The following is a 15,767-nucleotide window of genomic DNA, read 5'->3' on the forward strand; positions in this document are numbered from 1 at the left end:
GCTTTCTTGTCTTTGTTTTTTTTTTGCTTCTTGCATAAAACAATAAACAAATAAAAAACAGCTATTTACATACCACCTCGTTCATTGTTATTGTTTGGTACAAACATCCCCATTTAGCTAGTGCTATTTAAATACTAAATTCACAGTATAGATCAAAACATAGTGGAAATATTATGCAGATAGATACAAAATGAAATTCATTAGTTTAGACACTGAATTGAATGGAAGGTGGATGGATTTTTCTGAGTTTGATAATTAGTAAATACTAGTAATTTTTGTGAATATGTGGAGGCTTTTCAGGGCTTTTAGGGTACCTAAACTATTTCTCTTTGTGCTTCCTACTATTTGATTTCACAGATCATTAGTGCATAAGTATCATTGGTTAAGAGTATTTGAACATCTGTGCAGAGGTTTTTATACAAATTCAGTAGCTAATTTATAACTAGAATGTCCTTTTTCAATATTCAATATTGATATTGTACCCCTCCTATAAGCCCAGGTCAAATTTTACCCCCTTCTGGTAGTCTTCCTTAAAATCCACTTCCCTTTCCCCAGACATGCTCTTTCCTTCCTGTTAGCTGCATAATCTCTTAGTTTAGTATGTCTTGCCCTGTCTCTATTTGTATTTCCCTTATTCCTTTTTTATATATAAACCTTGATGTCAGGTGTACAAAATGCCTATCATAGTGACTTGCCCACAGTAAGTGCTAACAACATTTGGAAATGAGTGACAAACAAATATAATGACAATTACTAACATTACTGACTTTTTCTTATAAGAAAAGAACTCAATAAATGGAGATGACAGACTTCCTATTGCTTATTCTTATCAACCCTAAAATAGGCTGGGTTTTGTGGCTGCAGAGTTTCATGAGACCACCCCCTGTCCCCACAACTCTGAGATAAAAGCTTGAAAGCACTCTTAGAGTTTGCCCAACATACAGTATGGTGGAAGGCTGATAGACAGCTAAGAAAGGTTTTTACATTTTTTAATGGTTGAAAAATAGCAAAAGAAAAATAATACTATGTGACAATTATATGAAATTAAAGTTTTAGTGTCAATACTAAAAGAGGTTTCAGAACAAATACACTCATTTATTTCCATACTGTCTACGGCTGTGTGTGTGGGACAGCAGAACCAAGCAGCTGCTACTGTGAAAATGGTATGACTCCTAAAGCCTAAAGTGTTCACTCTCTGGTCTTTACAGAAAAGTTTGCCAGTCCTGATACAGTGAGTATATCATGTCAATATGCCATATCACATTTTTTCTTTTAACATTTATATTGTATAAAGCTGATAAAAAGCTCATTGGCAAAATGGTATGTATGTATATATGTATGTATATTTGTATGTATGTATTTACTTATTTATTTTTATAATGATTTAGAATCTACGTCACTGGGGAGAGACAATGAATAAGTCCAGTGCCACTTATTCTTTTATGAGACTACGGTTTCTATCTCACATGGTTCACTGTCTCATCATCTCTGACATCACAGTGAATTCTGGACAGCTGTCATAAAAATAAAGGAGGCAAAACTGTAAATGGATTTATGTAATTTCATCAGCATGGTCTGAGTAATAGTTTACTGTTCACTGCCCTACTGAAAGTAATTAATAGCATCATCTTTGAAAAGAAATATGACACATGTTTTGAATACCTCTTACCTGTGGGATCCTGCTAAATATGAGCATTTAAAACATTTTTAAAAGCAGTAAGGATAATACAACAGTATCTGTTTTATTCTAATGTGGGGCATTGTGTGATCTGTGGATGATGTGGAGGGAAAATACTGTTGTGAATTAAAAATGAGAGACATGGACAAGAACAGAACAGAAGTCTAAAAAATAGGAGTTTTGAGGGACAACATTTCTTCCTTCGAACAAAGAAACTATTTCACAGGAGAAATTGTTATTACCTAGTGGACTTTTTCAAAAGAAAATAATGATTTGATGGGACTCTAAAAGCAAGAACTCAATGGGAAAAAATGCTTTTTATCCTTTAAAATCTTTTGTGGAGGTGACTGAAAAAAGGCAAGAGAAGGAAAGCTATGAATTGGATCGAGGTTGGTGCTCAAGTCCAGCATCTTCTATGTGATTAAGAGAGAGAGGTTTAAGAATAGTTAGAGGTCTAGACAGAATCCTAAAATGCTACTCTCCCTCAACCCCCAAGATTTCCCTCTTAATCCTCAGGACTATATAAACGTGATGAGCTATCAGGTCTGTGATTATGTTGTGTTCACATGACAAATGGGGTCTTGCAAAGGTAATAAAGGTTACTAATCAGTTGGACTAAAGTAGGGAGAATATGTAGTTGGTTCAATTGAATCACAAGTTCTTTTGAAAAGCAGAAAGTTTTCTCTAGCTGGCTGCAGAAGGCAAAGTGGGGATAGTTGATAGGTGAGAAGATTCAGCTCACTGTTGCTGCTGTGAAGGAGAGGCTAGGTGAGAAGGACTCCAGGCAGCCTAGAGGTGCAGAGTGGGCTCTGACTGACAGCCAGCAAGACCTCAGGCCTAACAACTTAGATGAGCTTGGAAGCAAAATTCTCCCACAGAGCTGCCAGAGAGCCCTGTGCAGCCAAAACCTTGAATTATGTCAGCATTGAATCTGAGAGCGTGGAACCCAATTGAGCCCAGCAGGACTGTTGACCTACAGAACTGTAGGTCTCACCTATAGAACTGCAAAATAGTAAGTAGATGGTGTTTTCAGCTGCTAAATTTGTGGTGGTTTATTATGCAGCAATAGAAAACAAATACAGACTGAACCATGTACTCCTAATTATTGATATTTCAATATATACACTTATGGGTGTAAGACACAGATCTTACAGTGTCGCCATGTGGACAGCTGTCAGATGGAGCTGAAAGACCAAGTCAGGATTTCAATACTTTTTGAGTTTTGATGGGGACAGCTGCATGAAAGCGGACTGCTGACCTGATACCTAAGATTGAAATAGGAGGGAAATCTAACTGTTGATATTTTTAGTGTTCTTTTTTCTGATTGGGTGTGGAAGAAAACCTTTTCCTTTTTTCCTGATCTCTCACTAGCCCTCCATTTAGTATGCTATGCTTTTGTAAATTGAAATGGACAATTCTTTAAATGGTAACTTATTCTCCCCAAGGCTTCAGAAATTCAAGAACAAATATTTTTTTCCTGAGCCTTTTAGCTTTCTTATGTCAATATAATTAATTGCACCTGTTTAATAAGAATTGGTCCACCTTTTTACCAGGACAATATTGGATAAATTGATCATGCAGCCAAGACCATACCTGGAAGTGTCTTATATGAGAATAAACCCCATTTCATTAGTTTTGACAAGTCCGTCATGAAGGAACAAAGATTATACTTCACAGGTGAAACCAAAGGCCCATAAAACAGTCCCAGAAAACTGGTCTGTTGGGCGTGCACTCTAGAGCTCACAGGCTGTAAATAATGCCACTCCTTGGTAAGCCAAATAGCTCATTGTGTCTAAGGTATCTTGAGGAAAGAAGAATTTGCCCAAATTTACAGATCTTACAGGTGAACTTTGTTAAGATGAATTTGGGGAGTTGGGTTTCTTAGTCTCAGAATAAAATAGTCAATAAGAGCAATTAAAAATATATCTGAAATTATAGAGGCTCTTGAAAATGTAATCAGAGATTATAAAATTTTCACAAAGTTAATTTTCTGGCCCAGGTAATTGTTCCGTACCATTTGCTCTTGATTAGCTGACGTCAGCAGGAGATTTACATGGTTGTTTGTCGGGAGGGCTTTAACGCAGGCCCCTGTCCGCCAAGGATGAAGAATAAGTCTACCAAGACATGATCTGCTTGGGGAGGAGACGTGGCCGATCTCTCAAAGGAGAAGGGCCCAGAGCCTTTCCCTCCAAGGGCTTTTATTAGGTTCATTTGCATAGGAATGCAGATAAAGCTCATCAATCATTGTCAGCCAGTAAGGGTTAAACAATACAGGATTTACAAAGAACCTTGAGGGCTTATTCTGAGTTACAGCCATTTAGTTAGAGGGCCATAAAACTTTAGGCGCCAGACTCATCTCAGGTCTGGACCCTTATCTTTTAAGCTGAGGGTACAAATTAAGTAGGTTTCACAGGAATGTAAGTATTTTTCTTAGGCCTGATTCCCCAGGGAATCTGCCCCTCCCAGAACAGGACTGCACTGCCCTCTGTTATCGCTTCAGGTTTAAGTCAGGCAAGGGAAGTAAAGCAGCCAAGAGATTAGGAGACTTCTTGCAGACTGAATGAGGACTCAGGCTATTTCAAAGCCAAGGGGCAAGGGTCCATCACCCCCTTTTGCCACAGCCTCCTGAGTCCTTCCCTGCGAGCTTATCCCTGGTGACCAGAGCCTGTCTTAGGTTGATCCTCCCTTGAGGATTCTTACCCGTCATTGGCTAACTGGCCAAGCTCAGGGCCAAGCAGGGTGAAGTGGGCAGAGGTGTCACACCTGCCAGGGAGATAAGCTTTGTCTCCTTCATGGCTTATGGTCCCAACTCTGACTCAGCCTTAACCATGGGGGGTTATAGCCTCTGAAACCAGGCAGGGTGGTTCCCAACAGTTGTTAACATATATGCTACACCCACTCTTCTTTTGTTTCCAAGAATAATCTTTGGGATTATTTGTTTGGTACTTGTTTGTGTATATGCTGAGTTTAAGTGAATTGGAAAATATTTTATTCCCATGGAAAAGAAGACATTTTTCAGACCTACATTAGTAATTTTTGGTATTTCTGCTATGAAATCAGATTCAGTACATGTTTCCTTCAGTAATGAGCAAAAGAAATTGTTGGCCCATGTCTATTTTATATATATATATATTAAAGTTATGTTTTCAACTTTTTGAAAATGATACAGTATCAAAAATATAATTAAATCAACTTTAGCCTTCACTAACTTCTCATAATTTTATTGTAATTGATAATTTTTAACTTTGGAATTTTACTGAAATATATTGTTTAACTTTTCTTCCTAAACCACCACCTTTTAAAAGCTTAAAGGAAATGTTCAAATTTAATAATTACCTTACTCTTGGTCTTGGAAACTTTTGTATTGTTAAATGACAGTAACTTATTATATATTTTTAATCTACTAGTTAATTTAGATTATTAGTCAGTTTGAACATTAAAACACCAAATCTATTTCTTGGTAATTTATCATTTCTTTACTTGTCTAACATTTGCAGAGGCATTTCCCAATAGGTAAATTCATTGCTAACTCTGATGTCTGCATTCACTTCTAATTATTTTAAATTAAAGAAACCCAAAGGAGGATGCTTTTTGAGTATGACATGCTACTATTCAGGAGCAACTGTTTAGGTAAGTGAAAGCTGGTACCAGAGATGAGTGAGAAAATTATCAATAATTAAATGTAGAACAGGTCAATAGGAACAATAAGTAGATAGTACTATAGCAGTGAAAATGAATTTTTAAAAAAATTTTTATTGTTATTCAATTACAGTTGTATGCCTTTTCTCCCCATCCCTCCACCCCACCCCAGCTGAACCCCCCTCCCTCTCCCACCTCCACCCTCCCCCTTGATATTGTCCATGTGTCCTTTATAGTAGTTCCTGCAATCCCCTCTTCCCACTGTCCCCACCCCACTCACCCCTGACCATTGTTAGATTGTTCTTAACTTCAATGTCTCTGGTTATATTTTGTTTCCTTTTTTCTTCTATTTATTATGTTCCAGTTAACGGTGAGATCATATGGTATTTGTCCCTCACCACCTGGCTTATTTCACTTAGCATAATGCTCTGCAGTTCCATCCATGCTGTTGCAAAGGGTATAAGCTCCTTCTTTCTCTCTGCTGCGTAGAATTCCATTGTGTAAATATACCATAGTTTTTGGATCCACTCGTTTGCTGATGGGCACTTAGGTTGCTTCCAGTACTTGGCTATTGTAAGTTGTGCTGCTATGAACATTGGGGTGCACAGGTTCTTTTGGATTGGTGTTTCAGGTATGGGAAAACATATTTGCTAATGATACCTCAGACAAGGGCCTGATCTCCAAAATATATAAAGAACTCACACAACTCCACTCCAGGAAGACAAACAACCCAATTAAAAAATGGGCAAAGGACTTAAACAGACACTTCTCCAAGGAAGACATACAGAGGGCCCAGAGATATATGAAAAGATGCTCAGCATCACTAGCCATCAGAGAGATGCAAATTAAAACCACAATGAGGTGCCATCTCACACCAGTCAGAGTAGCCAACATAAACAAATCCACAAACAAATGTTGGAGAGGATGCGGAGAAAAGGGAACCCTAGTGCACTGTTGGTGGGAATGCAGACTGGTGAGGCCACTGTGGAAAACAGTATGGAATTTCCTCAGAAAACTAAAAATGGAACTGCCCTTTGACCCAGCAATTCCACTGCTGGGATTATACCCTAAGAAAATGAATTTTTTAAAAACATTTTTCTATGGGGAAATGAGCTAATTATTTTTAGTAAATAGCACATGGGGGAAACAATTATATTATATCACTTTACCTTTGGATTTCTTATAAAATGTTTTTTATTTTGATGTATGCATTAAAACTGGTTCCAGTATTTTAAATGACTTAAATACCTAGGTCAAGTGTTATTTTGTCAAATGATATTTCAATTCTTCTTGCTGTCTTAATCTGTGATTTTATTAGCTAGAGAAAATGTTTCTTCTTGATTTGTCAGTAAGTCTTCATGACCATCAATTTTCTCCAGTGAGTCTTAGGCATCAATCTATAATTTAAGTAATTACTATGGCATTAGCTTAATTGCTTAGCCAGAAAACTCTTCTCAATCAGTTACTAACAAACAAAAACAACAACAGGATGTAACTCTTTATTTTTATTTTAAAAATAGCAATTAGCTTCAGAAAATGACAGCTTAACATACTTTATTACATGATCAATGCAAAAGTGGAGATCCTGTTATAGATGACATTGAACTAGTCTTGCCCGAATAAACATTGAGATAATGGAAGGAACTGCTATTAAATATAAACAAGATATTTTATATTGTTTTAAAAGAAAATATTTTCATTATTATATTTTAAGGGATATTTTGATTTATTCTTTTTGCCTGAAGTCACCCAACCATATATCTGGTTGGTGTTCTTTTTGAAAACACTTCAGGGTATCAGTTTCTGCTTTGAATATTGGTTGACTGCATAATTAATATAGAGGGAAGTATGTCCTGAATTTTTTTTCTTTTCTTTTTTCTTTTTTCTTTTTAGAGTGAAAGAGGAAGGGCAAGAGAGAACACTTATTTATGCATTCATTGATTCTTATATGTACCCTGACCAGGGATCGAACCTGCAACCTTGGTGTATGGGGACGATGAACTAACCAACTGAGCTAACCAACCAGGGCTTATGTCCTGAATTTCCAGGAAACCATGGGAGAAAATGGACTGAATTATGTGTATATCCTTTTTCTACACATGTATTTTATATTTAATATACTTCTGATTTTGTTGGAGCCAACATTTCCATCATTATAAAAGCTCGTTTTTTTTCTTGTCTACATATCTTTTCTCAGAAGTCTAGACTCTGATACCCTGGACAGTGCTAAAATTTTATCCTTTCCCTAAAACAATCAGTGTGAACTAACACATGAAGAATTAAGTAGGTTGGGTTGTGAGGCAGGGTAATAAGAAGTTAGGGAAATTCCTAGGCAAGTGGAATGGGGAAACTGAGATAAGAAAATTAAACAAGGCCGAACAGTTTGAGCAACTTACAGCCAGCAGGTGAATTGCAAGAACTTGTTTCCCCTAACCAAGGACACTTGAGAGGGAAGGGTTCATACCTCTCTTCCCTAACCAAAGAATACATAGCTTAAATCTCCCTCGTCTGGGAGACAGAGAACAGTAACCCAATTAATGTCATTTGTGCCAGCTAAAAACCAAACACTGATGAATTCAGAAACAAATAACAAAAATCCCATTAAAAGCCAGACAGACTCAAGATAAAACAGTATAGCAGAACAAAGTATATTCCCAAAACCCTCCTGTGAACTCATTTTCCACATCAGCATATTAAAAGTATACCTGGAAAACTGATGAATATTCTGCTGAAACCATCCTCAAAGATTCTCACCCGCAGGAAAAAAGAGAAAAAGCTCACAGGACAAAGACTCAATGTGGTCACGCCCATGCCCCTTGTTGGGCATGAACTTTTTATTTCCTCCTAAATTCTAAAGGTTCCAAGGAGATTTGCAGCCAGGGGAGCAATGGGCAGCAGCAGCTAGACCAGGCTTTCCCCCATCCTATCTCCAGGATCACCTTTTCTCTGACTTCCCAGTGAGCTAAAAGCAGCCCAACCTTGGCTCACTCCTTCCTGTAACTTTCCTAGGGAGCCAAAGCAGAGCACTGCCTAAACTCTCTCTTGTTACTTCTGCCCTAAGTCCTTCCTTTGTTTCACTCCCCCAGGCTTAATAAGCCTCCAAATCACCTGGACTCCTGTTGTGAAATCTTTCTTATACAAAGTCAAGAACCCACTACAGGCCAGCCTGAGGCAGATTCGCTCTGAGCCCGTGCCAGTCAGGTAACAGGTTGGTTTTGGATGGGTCATAGTATTTTAATTCAGAACCGTTAGGGAGGCAAAGGGTGATGTATCTGTTATGGTTATAGGGTAGATATATGATTAATATACAGATAAGCAAAGAATGTGTGGCTTTTTATTTATTTATAACTGATAAAAATTTTCCTGAGCACTCAATTCACTCAGTGGGGGTACTTTAGGTAGAGATCAAAACTTCAATTTACCAAGTCAAGATATATCTTTTCTTCTAGTTTAGTTTCTTCCTAGTTAAAAAACAATTTTTTTTATTAGGTAAACACTTAGTCAATTAAAAGATCAGCTATTTATCAGAACTATTTGTCCTGTGCCTGCCTCATTTAAAAAGGGGAAACTTTAGGATCCTCCCTGGAGGTGGTGGAGTACCTCAAAGGAGTACCTTTGTGCTGGTCTGCCTCTTAAATTTGAAACAGTTGATAACCTTGAACTTCTGGTCAGTCTGGTCCAGTCAGTCCGTGAGTGTCTTGCTGGTTGGTATTTATCAATGAAATCTACTGCTAGGAAATTATGGTTTGTTTATCTTGAATAAGTTAGGACCTAATGGTTTTCCTTTAACTATATCCTATGTTGATCCTACATGGCACTACAGATCCCCCATTTGTTCTAGGTATATCTCCCACTTGCTCCCTGGTCCGGGAGCCCACCTCAAAATTCTTTGCTATAGGAGTAGTTTGATTTCCTCATTATAACCACCAGTTTAACCACTTCCCTCCACTGCCCCCACGCTGATATAACTCTCCTCTCCGTGTCTGTGTGAGGCTGGTTTCATAGTAATCTGTACCCAGGGTACCAATTGGGAGGTAGGGCCAGAGATCTTCTGCTTGTGGCTCTCCTTTTAACCTAATATTCCACCACCCATAATTTTAATTCTGAGAGGTGCAAGTAGATCATAGTGTACATCTGAAGGAATATTTCTCTGCCTCTTTTCTTTCCAATTTCACCTCTCCTGAGAGTGAAAGACTTTCTGCTCTTTCTTCCTTTCCAAAAGAAACTTGCTGATGCAACATCATGGGTTTCCTCTTCTCTATGATCTATAGTAAAATACCGCCACTCAATCTGTTCAATCTGTTCTTAGGACATTAACAGAAGCTAAAGAAATTTAGAAAATATTTTGTTTCCCACCAAATTTTGATAGTCAAGTCTATTGACTAGCTGAAAAATTATATTTTGGTCATCAGAAATTGAGCATTTTCTTTTCCTTTGGATTTTTGTTGTAATCATCATAACTATCTCAGAAGCAAATGGATGCCTTTGAGACCATTTGTTTATTCTTTACTCGGTAAAAATTTATTGAGCATATTTTATGTCCTAGGCACACATTCAGGTGCTTCTGTGCTAGTGGCAGAAGCAGACAATAAATGAGAGAGAAGGAAGGAAGAAGAACAATGAAGCAGAGAAGGGCAACTGAAAGCTTTGGGTGGGAGCAGTTGTGCTAAGCTGAGAGGGAGGGGTAAAGGCCTCACTGAGGCCTTAGGGCAGGAAGTGGATCTGCTTGGAACAGGAAAGACAAGCATAGGAGATGAGGTCAGGCAGGTAATAAGGTGTCAGAACACGCGTGGCTTCACAGGTGGGGTGGACTTTGGTTTTCACTCTGGGTGGGTCAGGAAACCATTGGAGGCTTTTATGAGAGGAATGACATATATTGAAGTTGGTTTTAACAGTCTATAGGAGGAGAGAAAGGGGGGAATAAGAACACTGGAAGACATTATAGTAATAAAGATGAGAGATAATGGTGCCTTAAAACCAGCCTCTGGATGTGAGAAAGGGGCTAAATTCTGGATGTATTTTGAAGTTAGACATCAGGATTTGATAACAAACCAGAAGTGCAAAGTAAGAGAGAGAAAAAAAATAAAAGAAGGCACCAAGATTTTGGTACTGAACGCTTGAAAGATGGAGTTGTACTGAACTGAAAAGTAAAGTGAGCACGTTTGGGATGGGAGAGGTGTCAGGACAGGGTAAGCTGTTAGACACCCACATGGAGATGTTCAACCAGCGATCAGATCTGCAGGTTTGCAGTCGAAGGGCGAGGTCTAGGTTGGAAACATGCAGTTGGTACATTATTGCCACATCAGTCTTAATTTCTTACCTAAGCCTAGTAAAGGCTGCCTTATTTGATAGGGAAGAAATAAAAACAGAATAAACAAAATAAGTTAATAGAATGCCTGAAAACCAACCCTAAAATCTAGTTTATAGATCTTAATGAACACTTAAAATCCCTCCCCAACCACATGTTGAAGTGAAAAGGTTACAGAAGGAAATTATCCCATAGTCCTTAATAATTGATAGTATTCGGGTTATTTTTAAGTTTCAGTTATCTGCATGGCTTGTTCTTTCACTTCCTTCAAGTCATTGCTCAAATATTTCCATCTTAATGAGGGCCACCCTGCCCAATGTGGTTAAACTTCAGCCTACTCTTCCACCCTCCCCACACAAAATCGCCTTAAACTGCTTTATTTTATTTTTTCCTTACCAATACAATGATCATTTTCTTCAACACTTGACTTACTTATGTTTGTTCATTGTTGCGTTAATGAGATCTTGGGCGCAACTTTCAATGCTGCCGGCCTCACCTATGATTCAAGCGCGGTCGGTGGTCACCAGTTCCCTGAGATCTTTGACCAGTTTCATGCAGTTGCAAACTGACAGCACCTCCCCTTAGACCCACATCTTAAATTCCTGCCTTAGCACTTCTCTGGTATTGCAGATTGCCTTTGGGAACCTGCTGGACACAAAAGTAGTGTAATCAGAAAGTGGAGGAGTTAATCCTTCAGGGCTACCTTTGGCTAATGGGAGATGAGCATTTTCTTCCCTCAGGCAGATATTCCTGGATACTTTTCACAAAACATCCCATGGGATAGAATACCTAGTCCACCAGAACGGTGACCAACTTATTGCATCCATTAATTAATTCTTCCACCATTCTTCTGTTATTCCCCCGGTCCTAACTCCTATCCACTGAGATCATATTCCTAAATTAACAACTTATACTTAATTAAGCCCTGGTCACAGGCAGGCTTTGCTTTATGGAGAATTCAGGTGAAGAATTTCTTTTTTTTCCTGTTACTTCAGCTGCCCAAAAGTGTTACCATAAAAAGAGTCAATGGAGGCCTGGGGAGAGTCTCTGCCCATTGGCCAAGATGGTGACAGCAGGGAGGTTCTCACACTGAGCTCTCCCCAACCCCCAAACTAGAGATAATGAATGGATAGGGCTTAAGCACACAAGGAGAGCTAAAAGACAAACGGATAGGGCTGGAGAGTGCACCAAAAGCTAGAAAGATGAAAGGATAGGGCTCCCAGTGTGCCAAAAGCTAGAAATATAATTGGATTAGGAAAAAGGTCCTCCCCTCCTTATCTATAAGAACTGTGGGCCTGAACAGGAGGGTTGAGGTGGTCTTTGGGACAGGAGTCCACTGTTCTCCCAGGTTGTGCATCACCTGAGCAAACCTCTTTCCTTTTTATATCAATACCTGCTTCGTAAGTTTGGCTTTTTGTGGCAGCAGGCAGCTGAACCCCGGTTTTTGTTCTGTAACAAAGGTAGCTAATATATCCTAAGCATCCAGCAAGTCATCTGGTGTAAGACAAATTTTCAATTAATATGTGTTGAACTGAATTGAATATACTTGGTGTTCCAATTACTACATTAGGTAAGGATTAGCACTTTGGTACTTCAATACCAAAGTGCAACTATCAAAATTATGTATTACCCCAGAGGCCATTGAACTAGACCACAGGGCAGTTCAAACATGTATGGCAATAGGGAGTAGGGGTTAAGGGCTTATATGCAGGAGGCTTGCTGTTTAGGTTGTATGTTAATTGCTAGCTGTGTAAATTTGATAAGTTCTTTAGCCTTTTTGTGCTGCAATTTCCTCCTCTCTAAAATGGGCATAATTATAATCTCTAGATCAAAAAGTTGTTATGAGGACTAAATGAGTTAATATATACAGAAGACATAGATGACATGTAGTTAGTAAAATATACATGTTTGCTGCCATCATTATTATTACTATTATTGATTTCCACCACATGTATTATGGAAACCCAGTGTCAAATTAAAATAAGTGGACATTGCCAAATTTTAAAGAAGTCAACCCAAAATTTGCCACCATTCTTTTAAATGTTAACTGTTTTTAGTTACAAATAATATTTAGTCCAATAGATATTTAAACAATATAGAAAGAGCATTCCAAAATCTGTTCCATTGCCCCAACCCAGCTGAGGTTTTATTCTATTCAAATATAAGTTAATTTGTTTACAAATAATATCAGCATGATTTATAAATGCATTACCCAATTTATGATCAATATTAAAATTTCATCACATACTAGCTTAACCTTGGGCTTCAATGCAAGGTGCAAACAACATCAACTTGTTTTGCTACTCTTAAGCTTGTGGACAGAACACCAAATGAAGTCTCAGAATCCTGAAATTTCATCGCTTGTAAGGTGGGTATTGCCACGCCCTCCCCACCATGTTTGAGGGAGAATCGAGCGTCATAATGATCGTGAAGGGGCCTTGCTCGGGCTCTGGCATGTATCTGAAAATCAACAGCATTAACTGTAATTGGTGCTAACTGGAGTTGCACTAATTGGAATTCCATCTATATCCTATACCTCTCTGAGCTTGGTGCTGTGATTCTCTTAAAAAGTATTTAAACAAAATTTTAGCCCTACAAATGTCTCATTAGTATTTAACAAATAGAACTCACTTTCATGTAAGTAAATGTTCCAGAGATGAATGTTAGAGATTGAGACATTTTTATTAGCCATAAAAGCACCTGTTACAGAATTATTTCAGCTGCATTTCAATTTTTAATTTAATTTAGTAGGTCATAATGAGAATTACTAAAAGCAACCTAATCCGAGTTCTTTGAATTCTTTTAACTTGGTGCTGTGTGTTGAGCAAGTGGGTTTCTTAAGCAAACTACTTGCAAGGCATGATAGTTTGAGATTCTGAGACTAACACTAACTTGTGTTTTACAAAATTTAAACTTATGATACATGCTGAATGTGATTTTAAGGTAATAAAGAAAAGCTAATGGATAGAACACTAGACTTTGTGTTAAAAAATTAATCTCTAACAGGATGACCATGACTTAACACTCATTTTTAAGCCTATAATATATGTGGTCATGAGAATATAGAAAAACATTATAACAGATATCTCCTATTTCCTTATTGGTATTTATGTCAAAAAACTCTATAAGAAACGTGGTATATACATTCGAGACATTATTACTTTAGCATCTGGGAACCTCAGAGTGAGATTCATAGACTAATAGAGTACTTCCATAAATACAGAGGAGGCAAGAGGACTGGTTAGTTTTATTCCAGACAGCTGCCAACTTAAGAATGTGTCACAAATTCTGCTATTATAAGATGATTTATGAATATTATTATACACTCGGCCTAGCACTGGTACTGCTTCTAGGTTAAGTACCATAAGAGATCTGTAACCTCACATATAATTAAATTCAAAAAGGTGAGAAAAACATAATTTCCAATGGTTCAGCCCTCTAATATGAATTTATTTATAATCACTTTGACTCCTGAAACCATTTAGTTCTAACCAAGTGAGATAATTTAGTATAATAAAATTGTGGCTTTTTACATCACTGCTAATTAAGTGCCTGAGGCAGACCAGGTACCAAATTAAATACTATAGTAAATTCCTGCGAATTCATGTAAATTTAGGGAGAAATGATTATTTCTAAGGTAAGCCAAAATACTGGAAGGAAACACATATGACATTTTTTTTTGAGATTTTATTTATTTATTTCTAGGCAGAGAGGAAGGGAGGGAGAAAGAGAGGAAGGGAAATATCAATGTGTGGTTGCCTCTTAAGTGGCCCTCACTGGAGACCTGGCCCACAACCCAGGCATGTGCCCTAACTGGGAATTGAACCAGTGACCCTTTGGTTCTCAGCCAGTGCTCAATCCACTGAGCTACACCAGCCAGGGCACATATGACATTTTAAAAAGGGGTTTCTGAAGCTTAAAATGAATTAATAATTCATTGAAATATTTTACTTGAAATAATACTAATAATCACTGAAAATAATTGTATCTGTATAAAAGATTTCACTAAAATCATTTTCAGAATAATTCTTCAAAAATGTTTCTCAAATCAAATTATTCCTTCCTGCCATCTTCGGAATGTATTTAGATAATGTGACACCATATACAATGTTAGCATCTAAGTGACAAAAATCTCAGAAATGGAGATGAAAGCACTCTCTTCTAAACTGCTTGGTATTATCATCTTTCAAAGGTGCTTCCTGCCAGTTTAAAATGTCTGGTGATAAAAATGATAAGCAACAATTCTGTGAATAGACTGCTTATGTTCCTTACTCTGTTCTTCTCAAAGTGACAAAGTGCCTTGATTCCAGCAGCGATTCTTGTCCGCTTTGGCATTGGGTTTCCTTTGTGACCGTTAACTGCTGAAACTGAGCCCAAAACCCATGACCACATGACCTAACATTGCAAGAGATACCCAAGAGGTAAGTTAACTCATCCCTCTGCCTCTAGGAAGAGCGAACTGTGCCCAAATATTTCCAAAGTAATAACTTTGCATCCCAATGAGCGAGAAAAACTAAGGAGTGGGAATTTCCTTCAGAAACTCGTTTGCATACTTTTGGACTATTTCTATGCTAATACAGTTAGTGTGCAAAGGTGCCCCGCTCCCCACCCCACTCCAGCACAGCCAGAGTAATGCCTGACTAGGATTAGGCAGCCAGCTGTTACAGATTCAGTAATTTGACTGAGGAAATTCCTTTTACGGATTAAACAGCCCCACAGAATGTAACCATTTTTATACATCTTATTTTATGTGAATAAATATTTCTAGTCTCGGTATTTTTCCATGCCCTCCCCAACCTTCAATTTCCCTTTCCAATCTCTCCTTTCTCTTTTCTGTGCAGCCCTCTTTCTCCCTGGCTCAACTCAAAGTTTAGCTCACTACCTTGGCACCATCTTCCCCTGACCTTTGATATTCTACTGGTTGCCAAATTCTGTAATTAATGCTTAAAAAAACCAACTCCGGAATTAGTCAGTTTTTTTCCCTATCTGTTACTACTACCTTATTTCTATTTTTTATTATTTTTTGCTTAAATATAAATTAGTTCCCCTATGCTTCTCCTTGCTTTGTTTTCTCTCCAGCTTTCAAGTACGTATATTTTACTCACTTTGCTGCCAAAGTGGTTATTGTAAAGCACAGCTCGG

At 37.9% G+C, this 15,767-nt stretch overlaps 1 long non-coding RNA gene across 2 annotated transcripts in view; it reads left to right on the forward strand.

Moving 5' to 3' along the window:
- LOC112322299 (uncharacterized) overlaps window positions 1-15,767 on the forward strand; it is a 34,585-nt gene that overhangs the window by 17,585 nt on the left and 1,233 nt on the right. The window contains exons 1-2 of one of the 2 annotated variants that reach the window (XR_002976621.2): window positions 12,854-12,993; window positions 14,914-15,046. This is a non-coding gene — a long non-coding RNA (uncharacterized lncRNA). Of the gene's footprint in view, window positions 1-12,853; window positions 12,994-14,913; window positions 15,047-15,767 lie in introns of those variants that run through there. The other variant, XR_008426172.1, reaches the window with a different exon arrangement.

The sequence above is a fragment of the Desmodus rotundus genome, chromosome 2 (genome assembly GCF_022682495.2).
Source record: "Desmodus rotundus isolate HL8 chromosome 2, HLdesRot8A.1, whole genome shotgun sequence".
Taxonomy (NCBI): domain Eukaryota; kingdom Metazoa; phylum Chordata; class Mammalia; order Chiroptera; family Phyllostomidae; genus Desmodus; species Desmodus rotundus.